The 12,654-nt window shown below is 43.8% G+C and overlaps 1 protein-coding gene across 2 annotated transcripts in view; it reads left to right on the top strand.

Moving 5' to 3' along the window:
• s100b (S100 calcium binding protein, beta (neural)) overlaps positions 1-9,773 on the top strand; it is a 39,605-nt gene extending 29,832 nt beyond the window's left edge. For both annotated transcript variants that reach the window (XM_072261475.1, XM_072261476.1), the window contains exon 4: positions 9,459-9,773. The gene's annotated coding sequence lies outside the window, so the exon portion shown is untranslated. The remainder of the gene's footprint in view (positions 1-9,458) is intronic.
• The last annotated feature ends 2,881 nt before the right edge of the window (positions 9,774-12,654 follow it).

Raw genomic sequence — 12,654 nt, 5'->3', positions numbered from 1 at the left:
CAGGTCATTTGTGATATTGACCCCGACGAACTTAAAGCTTTTGACCTGGTCCACTTGTGCACCACCGATGTAAACTGGGTCGTGTGGTCCACTACTCCTTCTGAAGTCGACAACCAATTCATTCATCTTGCTGACATTGAGGGATAGGTTATTGTCTTCGCACCATGCCACCAGATTCTTAATTTCCTCTCTGTACTCAAACTCATTACCTGAGATACGGCCTACAATTGTTGTGTCATCAGCAAACTTATATATTGAGTTTGATGGAAACTTGGCTACACAATCATGGGTGTACAGTGAGTACAGCAGGGGGCTGAGTACACAGCCTTGTGGGGCACCGGTGCTCAGAGTGATTGTAGAGGAGAGCTTGTCCCCTATTTTTACAGCCAGGGATCTTCCGACTCCCACAACACCAATCTGCTGCTGGGGCACCGACCTTCTATCCTCCCATCTCCAGAGCCACGTGATCTTGGACCTCCAAAGGCAAGCTAAGCCCTTAGGCCGTATCCTTGGCATGTTGAATAATGGCCAGTCATGAAACCCCGAGAGCAGGTCCTATTCCAGCAAAGAACTGAAGTCAGCATGTAACTCCTGGTCAAAAGAACCCTGAAAGGGAAAAATAGTGATATTAAAGATGGAAATAGCGCTATTTCTGAAGATGCAGACAAAGGAGTCGCCATTTAGCGCCACCATGACTAAGCTCCACCCTCCTCTAGTTAATCCCTTTTCTTTAAGAACCTGATACTAGAGGGGTAATAACTGTTTCTAAACCCAGTGGTGTAAGTCCTGAGGCTCCTGTACCTTCTTCCTTATGGCAGCTGCAAGTCGAGAGCCTGATGATGGGAGCTGCTCTCCAGTGACAGTGTTCTGTGTAGATGTGCTCAATGGTGGGGAGGGTCTTGCCCATGATGGATTGGACCCTATCCACTAGCTTTTGTAGGATTTTTCATTCAAGGGCATTGGCATTTCCATACCAGGCTGTGATGCAACCAATTAGTATACTCTCCGCTACACATCTACAGAAGTTTGTCAAAGTTTTAGTTGTCATGCCAAATGTCTTCAGAAACCACTAAGGAAGTAGAGGTGCTGCCATACTTTCTTTGTAATTGCATTTACATGCTGGGCCCAGGACATGTCCTCCCAAATAATAACCTCAAGAAATTTAAATTTGCTAACCTTCTTCACCTCTGATCCTTTGATGAGGACTGGCTCAACTCCTTCCTATCTAATAAAGAGGAAGGTGACTGAAATCAGCAGTGGAATCATTAAGTTCTCGCACAGCACTAAATAAAAGTCATGATTATCCTAATTAGGACCATGCACTTTTTAACTAAAGGTGACACGTACCCAAAATTATGATTACAGAACATTGTCCAAAAGATAGTTAATATATAATACACCTAGCAACCTCTACTTGCAAATGGAACGTACAACTCCTCTGTTCCCATATTGAAACAGTCTCAATGGTTGAGAAGCGGCTGGAAAGCTTGATGTCGGCTGCATCACATTCAGTTACCATTGGCAACTCTCCGTCGTGTTGCGCAAGATCCCATTTTCAATGTTTTTATTTATTTGCAGCATCTCCCCTGTTGAATTTCTAACTTTTTTGTCTTATAATTGGGGGAGTTGGAAAGGTCTGAGGAGAGCATTTTAAACGATTGGCGAAACAGCCGAGCTCTGTGTATGAAGGTTGGCAGCGCGTGTTTGGCTCAAGCCATAAGACCAAGTTGGTTCCCTCGCAGCTCTAATCGCGGGCAACGTGCTCACAGTCTGCCCTGAGCTCTATATTTAGAGCCCTTCACAAACAGCAAAAATGAGAACGTTTAATCCTATCATTCAGCACTAACTTCACATCTGGAAGGCAGAAGTGAAAGCTTAAGAGTGGCAGCACACAGCGTCGCATTAACCCGCTGTCACACCAATCAGTGGTCTATTTATACATCCACATTCACAGAGACGTGTCCTTATGCCACATATTTCTCATTTAGGATAACGCAGGCTTGAAATCAATCAGCCCTCAGACTCCGGGGATATTCCTGCAGCTGGTGCATCAAATAAATTGCTTCTCTCCAGCTTGTCCCATGACCCTGCAAATTGTTACCGAGCAAGATGCAGGGCACGTAGAGGATGTAAGCTCCACAACCCATTCCAGGGCAACTTAAGCTAACGTGTTGGTGGGAGAAGCAATTTGCTTGAAAGACCTCTTCAGGTGGGCAAAGGTTGAAAGAAAGACTGCCAAGGGAACAAAGCTGGGCTCCTCTCCAGTTACAGCCGCTGCAATTTCTCTGGTCGTCAGTACATTCAGCTCTCATCCCCCTGGCAATGACTCCCATCCTGGCAACATCTTTGGCTCCACCTAGTGATGCTTTTACCATAGAACCATAGAACCGTAGAACACTACAGAACAGAAAACAGGCCATTCGGCCCTTCTAGTCTGCACCGAAACTTTATTCCGCTAGTCCCATTGACCTGCACCCAGTCCATGACGCTCCAGACCTCTCCCATCCATGTATCTATCTAATTTATTCTTAAAACTTAAGAGTGAGCCCACATTTACCACGTCAGATGGCAGATCATTCCACACTCCCACCACTCTCCGAGTGAAGAAGTTCCCCTTAATGTTCCCCCTAAACCTTTCCCCTTTCACCCTAGAGCCATGTCCTTTCGTATTTATCTCTCCTAATCTAAGTGGAAAGAGCCTACTCGCATTTAATCTGTCTGTACCCCTCATAATTTTGTAAATCTCTATCAAATCCCCCCTCATTCTTCTATGCTCCAAGGAATAAAGTCCTAATCTGTTCAATCTTTCCCCGTAACTCAGCTCCTGAAGACCCAGCAACATCCTAGTAAATCTTCTCTGCACTCTTTCAATCTTACTGATATCCTTCCTATAGTTAGGTGACCAGAACTGCACATAACACTCCAAATTTGACCTCACCAATGTCTTATACAACCTCACCATAACATTCCAACTCCTATACTCAATACTTTGATTTATGAATGCCAGGATGCCGAAAACCTTCTTTAGAAACCCTGTCTACCTGTGACGTCACTTTCAGGGAATTATGTATCTGAACTCCCAGATCCCTTTGTTCCTCCACACTCCTCAGTGCCCTACCATTTACTGTGTATGTCCTACCTTGATTTGTCCTTCCAAAATGCAACACTTCACACATGTCTGCATTACATTCCATCTGCCATTTTCTGGCCCATTTTTTCAGTTGGTCCAGATCCTTCTTCAAGCTTTGAAAGCCTTCCTCGCTGTCCACAACACCTCCAGTCTTAGTGTCATCAGCAAACTTGCTGACCCAATTTACCACATTATCATCTAGATCATTGATATAGACAACAAACAACAATAGTCCAAGCACAGATTCCTGAGGAACACCACTAGTCACAGGCCTCCAGTCTGATAAGCAATCATCCACTACCACTCTCTGTCTTCTCCCACACAGCCAATTTCAAATCCAGTTTACAACCTCTCCATGGATACCTAGTGTCTGAACCTTCTGAACTAACCTCCCATGTGGGACCTTGTCAAAGGCCTTACTAAAGTCCATGTAGACAACATCCACAGTCTTTCCTTCATCTACTTTCTTGGTAACCTCCCTGAAAAACTCTACAAGATTCATTAAACACGATCTACCATGCACAAAGCCATGCTGACTATCCTTAATCTGCCGTTGGCTGTCCAAATACTTATATATCCGATCTCTCAGAACACCTTCCAATAATTTACCTTTTACTGATGTCAGGCTCACTGGCCTGTAATTACCTGGTTTACTTTTGGTGCCTTTTTTAAACAACGGAACAACATGAGCTACCCTCCAATCCTCCAGCACCGCACCCGTGGCTAAGGACTTTTTAAATATTTCTGCCTGGGCCCCTGAAATTTCTACACTAGTCTCTCTCAAGGTCCAAGGAAATATCATGTCAGGCCCAGAAGATTTATCTTTCTTTATTCGCTGTAGTGCAGCAAGCAACTCCTCCTCTTTAATCGCTATATGTTCCATGACACTACTGCTTGTTTCCCTTCCTCCCATATATGCTATGCCAGTTTCTTAAGTAAATATTGATGCAAAAAAACTGTTTAAGATCTCCCACCTCTTGTGAGGCTCCACACATAGATGGCCACTCTGATCTTCTAGGGGGCCAATTTTGTCCCTTACTATCCTTTTACTCTTAATATACCTGTAGAAACCCTTCGGGTTTACCTTCACATTACCTGCCAAAGCAACCTTGTGTCTCCTTTTTGCCTTCCTGATTTCCTTCTTTAGTATTTTCTTACATTTTCTATACTCTTCAAGTACCTCATTTGTTCTTTGTTGCCTATACCTGCTATACACCTCTCTCTTTTTCTTAACCCGATTGCCAATATCCCTTGAAAACCAAGGTTCCCGAAGCCTGTTAACTTTGCCTTTAATCTTGGCAGGAACATGCAAACTCTGCACTCTCAAAATTTCGCCTTTGAAGGTCTTCCACTTACTGATCACATCCTTGCTAGAAAACAACTTACCACAATCCACTCTTCCTAGATCCTTTCTCATTTCCACAAAATTGGCCCTTCTCCAATTTAGAACCTCAACTCGAGGACCAGACCTATCCATATCCATAATTAACTTGAAACTAATAACATTATGGTCACTGGATCCAAAATATTCACATACACATACTTCTGTCACCTGACCTGTCTGGTTCCCCAATAGGAGATCAGTTATTGCATCCTCTCTCGTAGGTACCTCTATATATTGATTTAGAAAACTATCCTGAACACATTTGACAAACTCCAAGCCATCTAGCCCTTTCACAGTTTGGGAGTCCCAGTTAATATGTGGAAAGTTAAAATCCCCTACTATTACAACTTTCTGTTTCTTACATTGGTCTGCTATCTCTCTACAGATTTGTTCCTCCAATTCTCTCCATTGGGCGGTCTACAATACAACCCTATTAGTGTGGTCACACCTTTCCCGTTCCTCAGCTCCACCCATATGACCTCTGTAGACAAGCCCTCTGAGCTGTCCTGTCTACGCACAGCTGTGATATTCTCCCTGACTAGTAATGCCACCCCTCCCTCTTTCATCCCTCCCCCTCTATCACATCTGAAACAACAGAACTCCGGAACATTAAGTTGCCAGTCCTGCCCCTCCTGCAACTAAGTCTCACTAATAGCAATAATGTCGTAATCTCATGTGCCAGTTCACACCCTAAACTCATCTGCCTTATCTACAATACTCCTTGCATTGAAATAGATGCACCAGAGAACATTTCTATCATGTACAAACCTTTGATTTCTGTCTATACATGCAGTCCTCACATGACCTTTATCCTCCTCCACCTCACTATCTGCTCTAACGCTCTGGTTCCCCTCCCCCTGCAAATCTAGTTTAAACCGCCCCCCTCCCCGGAGCAGCACTAGCAAATCTACCTGAAAGGATGTTAGTCCCCCTCCAGTTCAGGTGCCAACCGTCCCGTCGGAACGGGTCCCACCTTCCCTGGAACAAAGCCCATTGTCTAGAAACATGAAGCCCTCCCTCCTGCACCTTCTCCTTAGCCACATATTTAGCTGCATTATCTTCCTATTTCTGGCCTCACTAGCACATGGCATGGGAAGCAATCCTGAGATTGCAACCCTGGAGGTCCTGTCCTTCAACTTTGCACCTAACTCCCTAAACTCTCTTTGCAGGACCTCTTCCTCCTTCCTATCCATGTCATTGGTCCCTACATAGACCACGATATCTGGCTGCTCACCCTCCCTCCTGAGAATACCAAGAACTCGATCTGAGATATCGCGGACCCTGGCATCCGGGAGGCAACAGACCATCCGGGATTCTCCAACTCTTCCACAGAACCTCTTATCTGTTCCACTAACTATCGAATCCCCTATCACTACTGTTCTCCTCTTTTCCCTCCTTCCTTTCTGAGCTGAGGGTCCAGTCTTGGTGCCAGAGAAGCAACCACTACAACTTGTCCCTGGTAGGTCATCCCCACCAACAGTATCCAAAACAGTATACTTATTGTTGATGGGAACAGCCACAGGGGTGCTCTGTTCTTTCTGTCTATTCCCCTTCCCTCTCCTGACAGTCACCCAGCTACCTGCCTCCTAACTTTTAGGGGTGACTGTCTCCCTGAAACTCCTGTCTATTTCTGCCTCTGCCTAACAAATGATCCGAAGTTCATCCAGCTCCAGTTCCAGTTCCCTAACTCGGTTTGTCAGGAACTGCAGCTGGATGCATCTTTTACAGGTTTAGTCATCAGGGACAATTGTGCTATCCCTGACTTCCCACATACTGCATACGGAGCACTCGACTGCCCTCACTACTGCCTCCATTACCTACTCCTAAATTAATTAAATTAATTAAAGGAACTTACCCGGCCTCACCTCACTGGGAGCAAGCTCGTCCTCAGCCTCTGCTCTCCGAAGCCTCTCGAGCCAAAGCCTCAAAGCTCCACTCCTACCCTGAGCCACTCACACACTGGCCGCTCCTCTTCAGTTACCTCTCCTTTTATTTGTCCCTGCCAATTATCTCAAGTACTCACTCCCTCTAATCAACCAATCAACACTCTGTTTAACCCTTCAGTGGCCCTCCGCGCTCCTTTTAAAGCACACTCACCTCAGCTCCTCAGCTGCTTCCCGGCACTCAGCGCTCTCCCGAGTCCCTCGCTCCTCCTCCTGCTGCGACGGTCCAGCGATCGTACCATACTCACTGCTATGTACTCACAGCAGACCACTCCTAAAACTCACTCCCTGCACTTAATAGGCTGATGTTAGGCAGAAACAGTTCCTGGGAATACGCTGATCTTTTCAGGATTCAACATTCAAGATTCTTCAGTACACAAGTGTAAAGGAGAGCAAAATGATTGATACCCTGGATCTGAAGCAGGATTAAAAATGCAATACGCATAACGAACAATATAAGTATAAATATAAAAGCAATCCTATAAAACACAATGTACAAATAACTGTTGAGTACGCCCACACATATAGTACATAAAATTAGCTTCTATACATAGACGGATGGTTTGTACATAAAGTGATGCTGGGTGCAGGAGTATCTGAACATAAGGTGACTCTGACAGGAGATGGTAAAGCGAAGGAGGAGCTCTTCTCGGTAGCTGCAGGACATATGAAAACAGTAGGACAGTGACTGTGTCAGTGTAGGTATGAGGTGTGGAGTGTAAGCAGATAGTGTCAGTGCCGGGCGGGGGGGATGAGGGGTGCAGAGGGGCTGTGGAGAGGAGTGGCCGATGCAGACACAGTGGTGGTGCAGATAGAGCAGAGTGATAGTCAACAGAACATTGACTTACAGAGTGGGGGGAGTGTACACCAAATGCAAAATGATATCACCCCCAACATTGTCAGACAAATTCTACAGCTCATAAGTCCTGCTAAACAAAGGCAAACTTTCCTCATTCTCAATCCTGAACATCCTCTTACACCATTTGCCTCCACAATTGCTGCCAGACCTGTTGAGTTTTGAAACAAATCAGAATGCTCTCCATCATACACCTATAGAGATTTGCAAGTCTTTGGTGACATGCAAAATCTCCTCATGCCTTCTTCATGATTGCATCCGTGTGTGTGTGTGTGTGTCACTCCTTTTGTTGTTTCCCTGTTAACGCTGGGCCCGGAATGTTGGTCTGCTCCAGCATTTACAGGCCAACAAGAGGGGATACGCATACTAAAGGTTGGAGGAACTCAGAAGGTCAGGCAGCATCCATGGAGTGGAACAAATGCTCAAATTTCAGGTCGAGAACCTGTATCAGGTTAGGGGAGAGAAGATCGGGGGGGTGGCTGGAGGAAGGGTGTAGTACTGGCCAAAGGAAACCTGACTCTGTGATGCCATTGTGAAACTGAATGCTCAAACAGGGGACATAGCCTCATAAGACAGAAACAGATTTCAAAGGCCCAGTGGTTAAATTACTGCAGGATGGTACTATTGCTTTGGTAACATGCATCAACTCCTTCCAAAATTTAATCTGGAATAAAAAGCTAATCTGAAATGCATAAAACCAATAGATTATCATAAAAATCCATCTGGTTCCTTATTTTGTTCATTGAAAAGAAAACTTTTAGCTGAAAGTTTGCTGAAAGTCCATCAGCTGATACCTGTCGACAGCTGATTCTTAACACCTCTCTGATATACAGTAATCTCGCAGGCCGTTCTGTTATATTTTAATTGGGGTTGAAAAATAAGTTATGGGCTTGCCAGTGGGGGGAGAAAAGCAGAGGCAGGAAAGAAACTGAGCTTGAAAAATAACACATTCAACAGCAGTTATGATGTCCAACAGGAATCAGAAATCAGATGACATTTTGTAAAAGTCACCCTCTCCAAAGCCTCAGAATCAAAATCAGAATCAGGTTTATTATTGCTGGCATGTGATGTGAAATCTGTTAACTTAGCAGCAGCAGTTCAATGCAATGCATAATATGGCAGAGAGAAAGAAAAAAACAATAATAAATAAAATAAAATAAAATATAATAATAAACAAACAAGTAAATCAATTACGTATATTGAATAGATTATTTAAAAATGTGCAAAAACAGAAATACTGTGTATAAAAAAAGTGAGGGTGTGTCCAAAGCTTCAAAGTCCATTTAGGAATCGGATGGCAGAGGGGAAGAAGCTGTTCCTGAATCGCTGAGTGTGTGCCTTCAGGCTTCTGTACCTCCTACCTGATAGTAATGATGAGGAAAGGGCATGCCCTGGGTGCTGGAGGTCCTCAATAATGGACGCTGCCTTTCTGAGGCACCACTCCCTAAAGATTCCTGGGTACTTTGTAGCCTAGTGCCCAAGATGGAGCTGACTAGATTTGCAACCTTCTGCAGCTTCTTTCGGTCCTGTGCAGTAGCCCCCCCATACCAGACAGTGATGCAGCCTGTCAGAATGCTCTCCACGGTACAACTATAGAAGTTTTTGAGTGTATTTGTTGCCATGCCAAATCGCTTCAAACTCCTAATGAAGTATAACCACTGTCTCGCCTTCTTTAGACTACATCAATATGTTGGGACCAGGTTAGATCCTCAGAGATCTTGACACCCAGGAACTTCTATCATTCTATAACCTGGTGACCAAATTCAAACTCTGGATGTGGCCTAACCAGAGCTTTATAAAGCTGCAACATAATTTCTTGACTCTTGGTTTCAGTGCCTCGGTCAACAAAGGCAAGCATGCCTCATGCCATCAGTACCACCCTATCAACTGTAATGGCCATTTTCAGGGAGCTATGGACTTGGATCCCGAGATCTCTCTGTATATCACATATGTACATATAGACACATACACAAAACACACACACACTTACTTTACTAGTTTCAGTTAAAGAGAAGCAAGGTCCTTTATGTTGACATTGTCGTGCCTTTTAGAAAACAAACCTGTGAGCAAAGTTCTCATCCGTCAACTAGATGAGTTTAACTTGGTCAGTTAAATTGGTGAAGTTAATTTGTTTTGTTTTCACAGGGCACTGTGTCGTGAGACGCTGTTGGCGTAGATGCTGTGGAAGTAACAAGCAGCTCCAGGCAGGCAGGTTGCTTGCAAACTAATCTTCACCACCTTGTAGCTGGGAAAAAGCCCCTTGTCCTGCATAATGCATAGGGCTTCAATAACAGATGCTGAGGGCAACAATAACCCTACAAGAAATGTGTCAACTGATGAATATTATTAAATAATTAGATTTGTTTAACTTGGTAAAGGATTATCAGTCTCTCCTTGAACAGCTGAATGGGTATATAAGGGCACCTGTTGATAATAATTGATAAATAAAATCTCACATGTTGGTCAATTACACAACTGTGTTTGGACTGTTTAATTTGAGCCTTCTCTTCTCAAGTCATTGCTTTCATTTTGTAAAGTCAAAGTCAAATGTACTATTGTATGCGCAAGTACATGGATGTGCAGGTGCAATGGAATTCTTACTTGCAGCACAGACACGTTGCATCATATAAGACCATGAGATATGGGAGCAGCATTCAGCCATTCAGCCGATTGAGTCTGTTCCTCCATTCTATCATGGTGGATATTGTCTACATGGACTTCAGTAAGGCCTTTGACAAGGTCCCGCATGGGAGGTTAGTTAGGAAAATTCAGTCGCTAGGTATACATGGAGAGGTGGTAAATTGGATTAGACATTGGCTCGATGGAAGAAGCCAGAGAGTGGTGGTAGAGAATTGCTTCTCTGAGTGGAGGCCTGTGACTAGTGGTGTGCCACAGGGATCAGTGCTGGGTCCATTGTTATTTGTCATCTATATCAATGATCTGGATGATAATGTGGTAAATTGGATCAGCAAGTTTGCTGATGATACGAAGATTGGAGGTGTAGTAGACAGTGAGGAAGGTTTTCAGAGCCTGCAGAGGGACTTGGATCAGCTGGAAAAATGGGCTGAAAAATGGCAGATGGAGTTTAATACTGACAAGTGTGAGATATTGCACGTTGGAAGGACAAACCAATGTAGAACATACAGGGTTAATGGTAAGGCACTGAGGAGTGCAGTGGAACAGAGGGATCTGGGAATACAGATACAAAATTCCCTAAAAGTGTCGTCACAGGTAGATAGGGTCATAAAGAGAGCTTTTGGTACATTGGCCTTTATTAATCAAAGTATTGAGTATAAGAGCTGGAATGTTATGATGAGGTTGTATAAGGCATTGGTGAGGCCGAATCTGGAGTATTGTGTTCAGTTTTGGTCACCAAATTACAGGAAGGATATAAATAAGGTTGAAAGAGTGCAGAGAAGGTTTACAAGGATGTTGCCGGGACTTGAGAAACTCAGTTACAGAGAAAGGTTGAATAGGTTAGGACTTTATTCCCTGGAGCGTAGAAGAATGAGGGGAGATTTGATAGAGGTATATAAAATTATGATGGGTATAGATAGAGTGAATGCAAGCAGACTTTTTCCACTGAGGCAAGGGGAGAAAAAAACCAGAGGACATGGGTTAAGGGTGAGGGGGGAAAAGTTTAAAGGGAACATTAGGGGGAGCTTCTTCACACAGAGAGTGGTGGGAGTATGGAATGAGCTGCCAGATGAAGTGGTAAATGCGGGTTCTTTTTTAACATTTAAGAATAAATTGGACAGATACATGGATGGGAGGTGTATGGAGGGATATGGTCCGTGTGCAGTTCAGTGGGACTAGGCAGAAAATGGTTCGGCACAGCCAAGAAGGGCCAAAGGGCCTGTTACTGTGCTGTAGTTTCTATGGATCTATGGTTCTATGGTTGATTTATTATCCCTCTCAACCCTATTCTTCTGCCCTCTTTCTCCCCATAACCTTTGACACCCTTACTAATCAAGAATCTATCAACCTCCACTTTAAATATACCAATGACTTGGCTTCCAAGCAGTCCACAGATTTACCACTCCCTGCCCAATGAAGTTCCTCATCTCTTTTCTAAGGGGGCCTCCTGGTATTTTGAGGCTGTGCCCTCTGGAATTAGATTCCCCCACTTTAGGAAATGTCCTTTCCATGTCCACTCTATGTTGGCCTATCAGTCTCTCCCACCTTGTCCTGCTATTTCCCGGCAATCCTTCCTCTTCCCGCAGCCCTGATGTAGGATCTCAACCCAGGACATCAGTTTACACCTTTTGACTCCACAGAAGCTGCTGACGTATTGAGTTCTTGCAGCATTCTGTTTCATTAGAAGAGGACCGTGTGACCATCCGAAAGATCAGACCATTGAACAAAAGGGAATAGCTACACTCATTGAAGGATTCTGTTATATTGTTATTTCATGCTCATTATTTATTGCTATTTATTTAAATCTGCATTTGGCAGCTTGTTCACAGTTAACGGTTCCTGATGTTTACAGTTTACAGTCACCGTTCTATAGATTCACTAAGAATGCCCACGGAAAAAGAATTTCAGGGTTGTATGTGGTGGCATGCATGTACTCTGATAATAAAGTTTACTTTGAACTTTGAGTTGGGGACTGAGAGGAATAATTTACAATGGTAATGTCACTTCCAAGGTGCGATGACAACAAAGTACACAGACCGATTACTTTCTCTGGACTAAAAACCGAGACCAGAGCTAGACAATGAAATCTAACAGCATTGACTTTTGCCTATTTAGGAGTTTCAATCACATGATTAACTCCAGCGGTCGACAGTAAACACCTCAGGAGATTAACTCATTCACTCAGGAGATAGTGATTGCAAACTTTGGTGCAATCAGTTCCTTTCTCCAATTCTTCTGAAGTTATGTCCGGAGCGTGACAGCATTCAGCTGAATCTGCCTCCTCTCATGTTTCAACAGATTTTGTCGTGGTTGGTTTGTTCCAGTAACTGAATAGGGTCTAATGTTGATTGAAATCTATTACAAAATGGCAGGGAAAATATATTAAGCCCATTCTGGATGTGTAAATATAACCTCATATTGGTATAGATGTGAAGGGGCAAGTGTGAAAGATCTTACCGAAAGAAGCATCTTTGTCACAACGACCATCGGAACATTGCGTCAGGAGCGAGTGGAAAATTGCAAGAGCCGATCAATGGAGGGTGCAGGAAGGAAGAAACAGCCAGCAGCTGAACACAGTCCTTTTCAGAGTAGATGCCTTCCCCAGGAATTATTATCAAGATAAAGAATACAAGTGAGTTTGTTTATCTTTAAGTTGAACAAAAAACGAATCTATTAAACCAGGCCACCGAGATTATTTATTAGT

This window comes from Mobula birostris, chromosome 6, assembly GCF_030028105.1.
Source record: "Mobula birostris isolate sMobBir1 chromosome 6, sMobBir1.hap1, whole genome shotgun sequence".
NCBI lineage: Eukaryota > Metazoa > Chordata > Chondrichthyes > Myliobatiformes > Myliobatidae > Mobula > Mobula birostris.
Note: the sequence above shows the minus strand (reverse complement) of the source record. Positions and strands in the feature narration are given on the sequence as shown.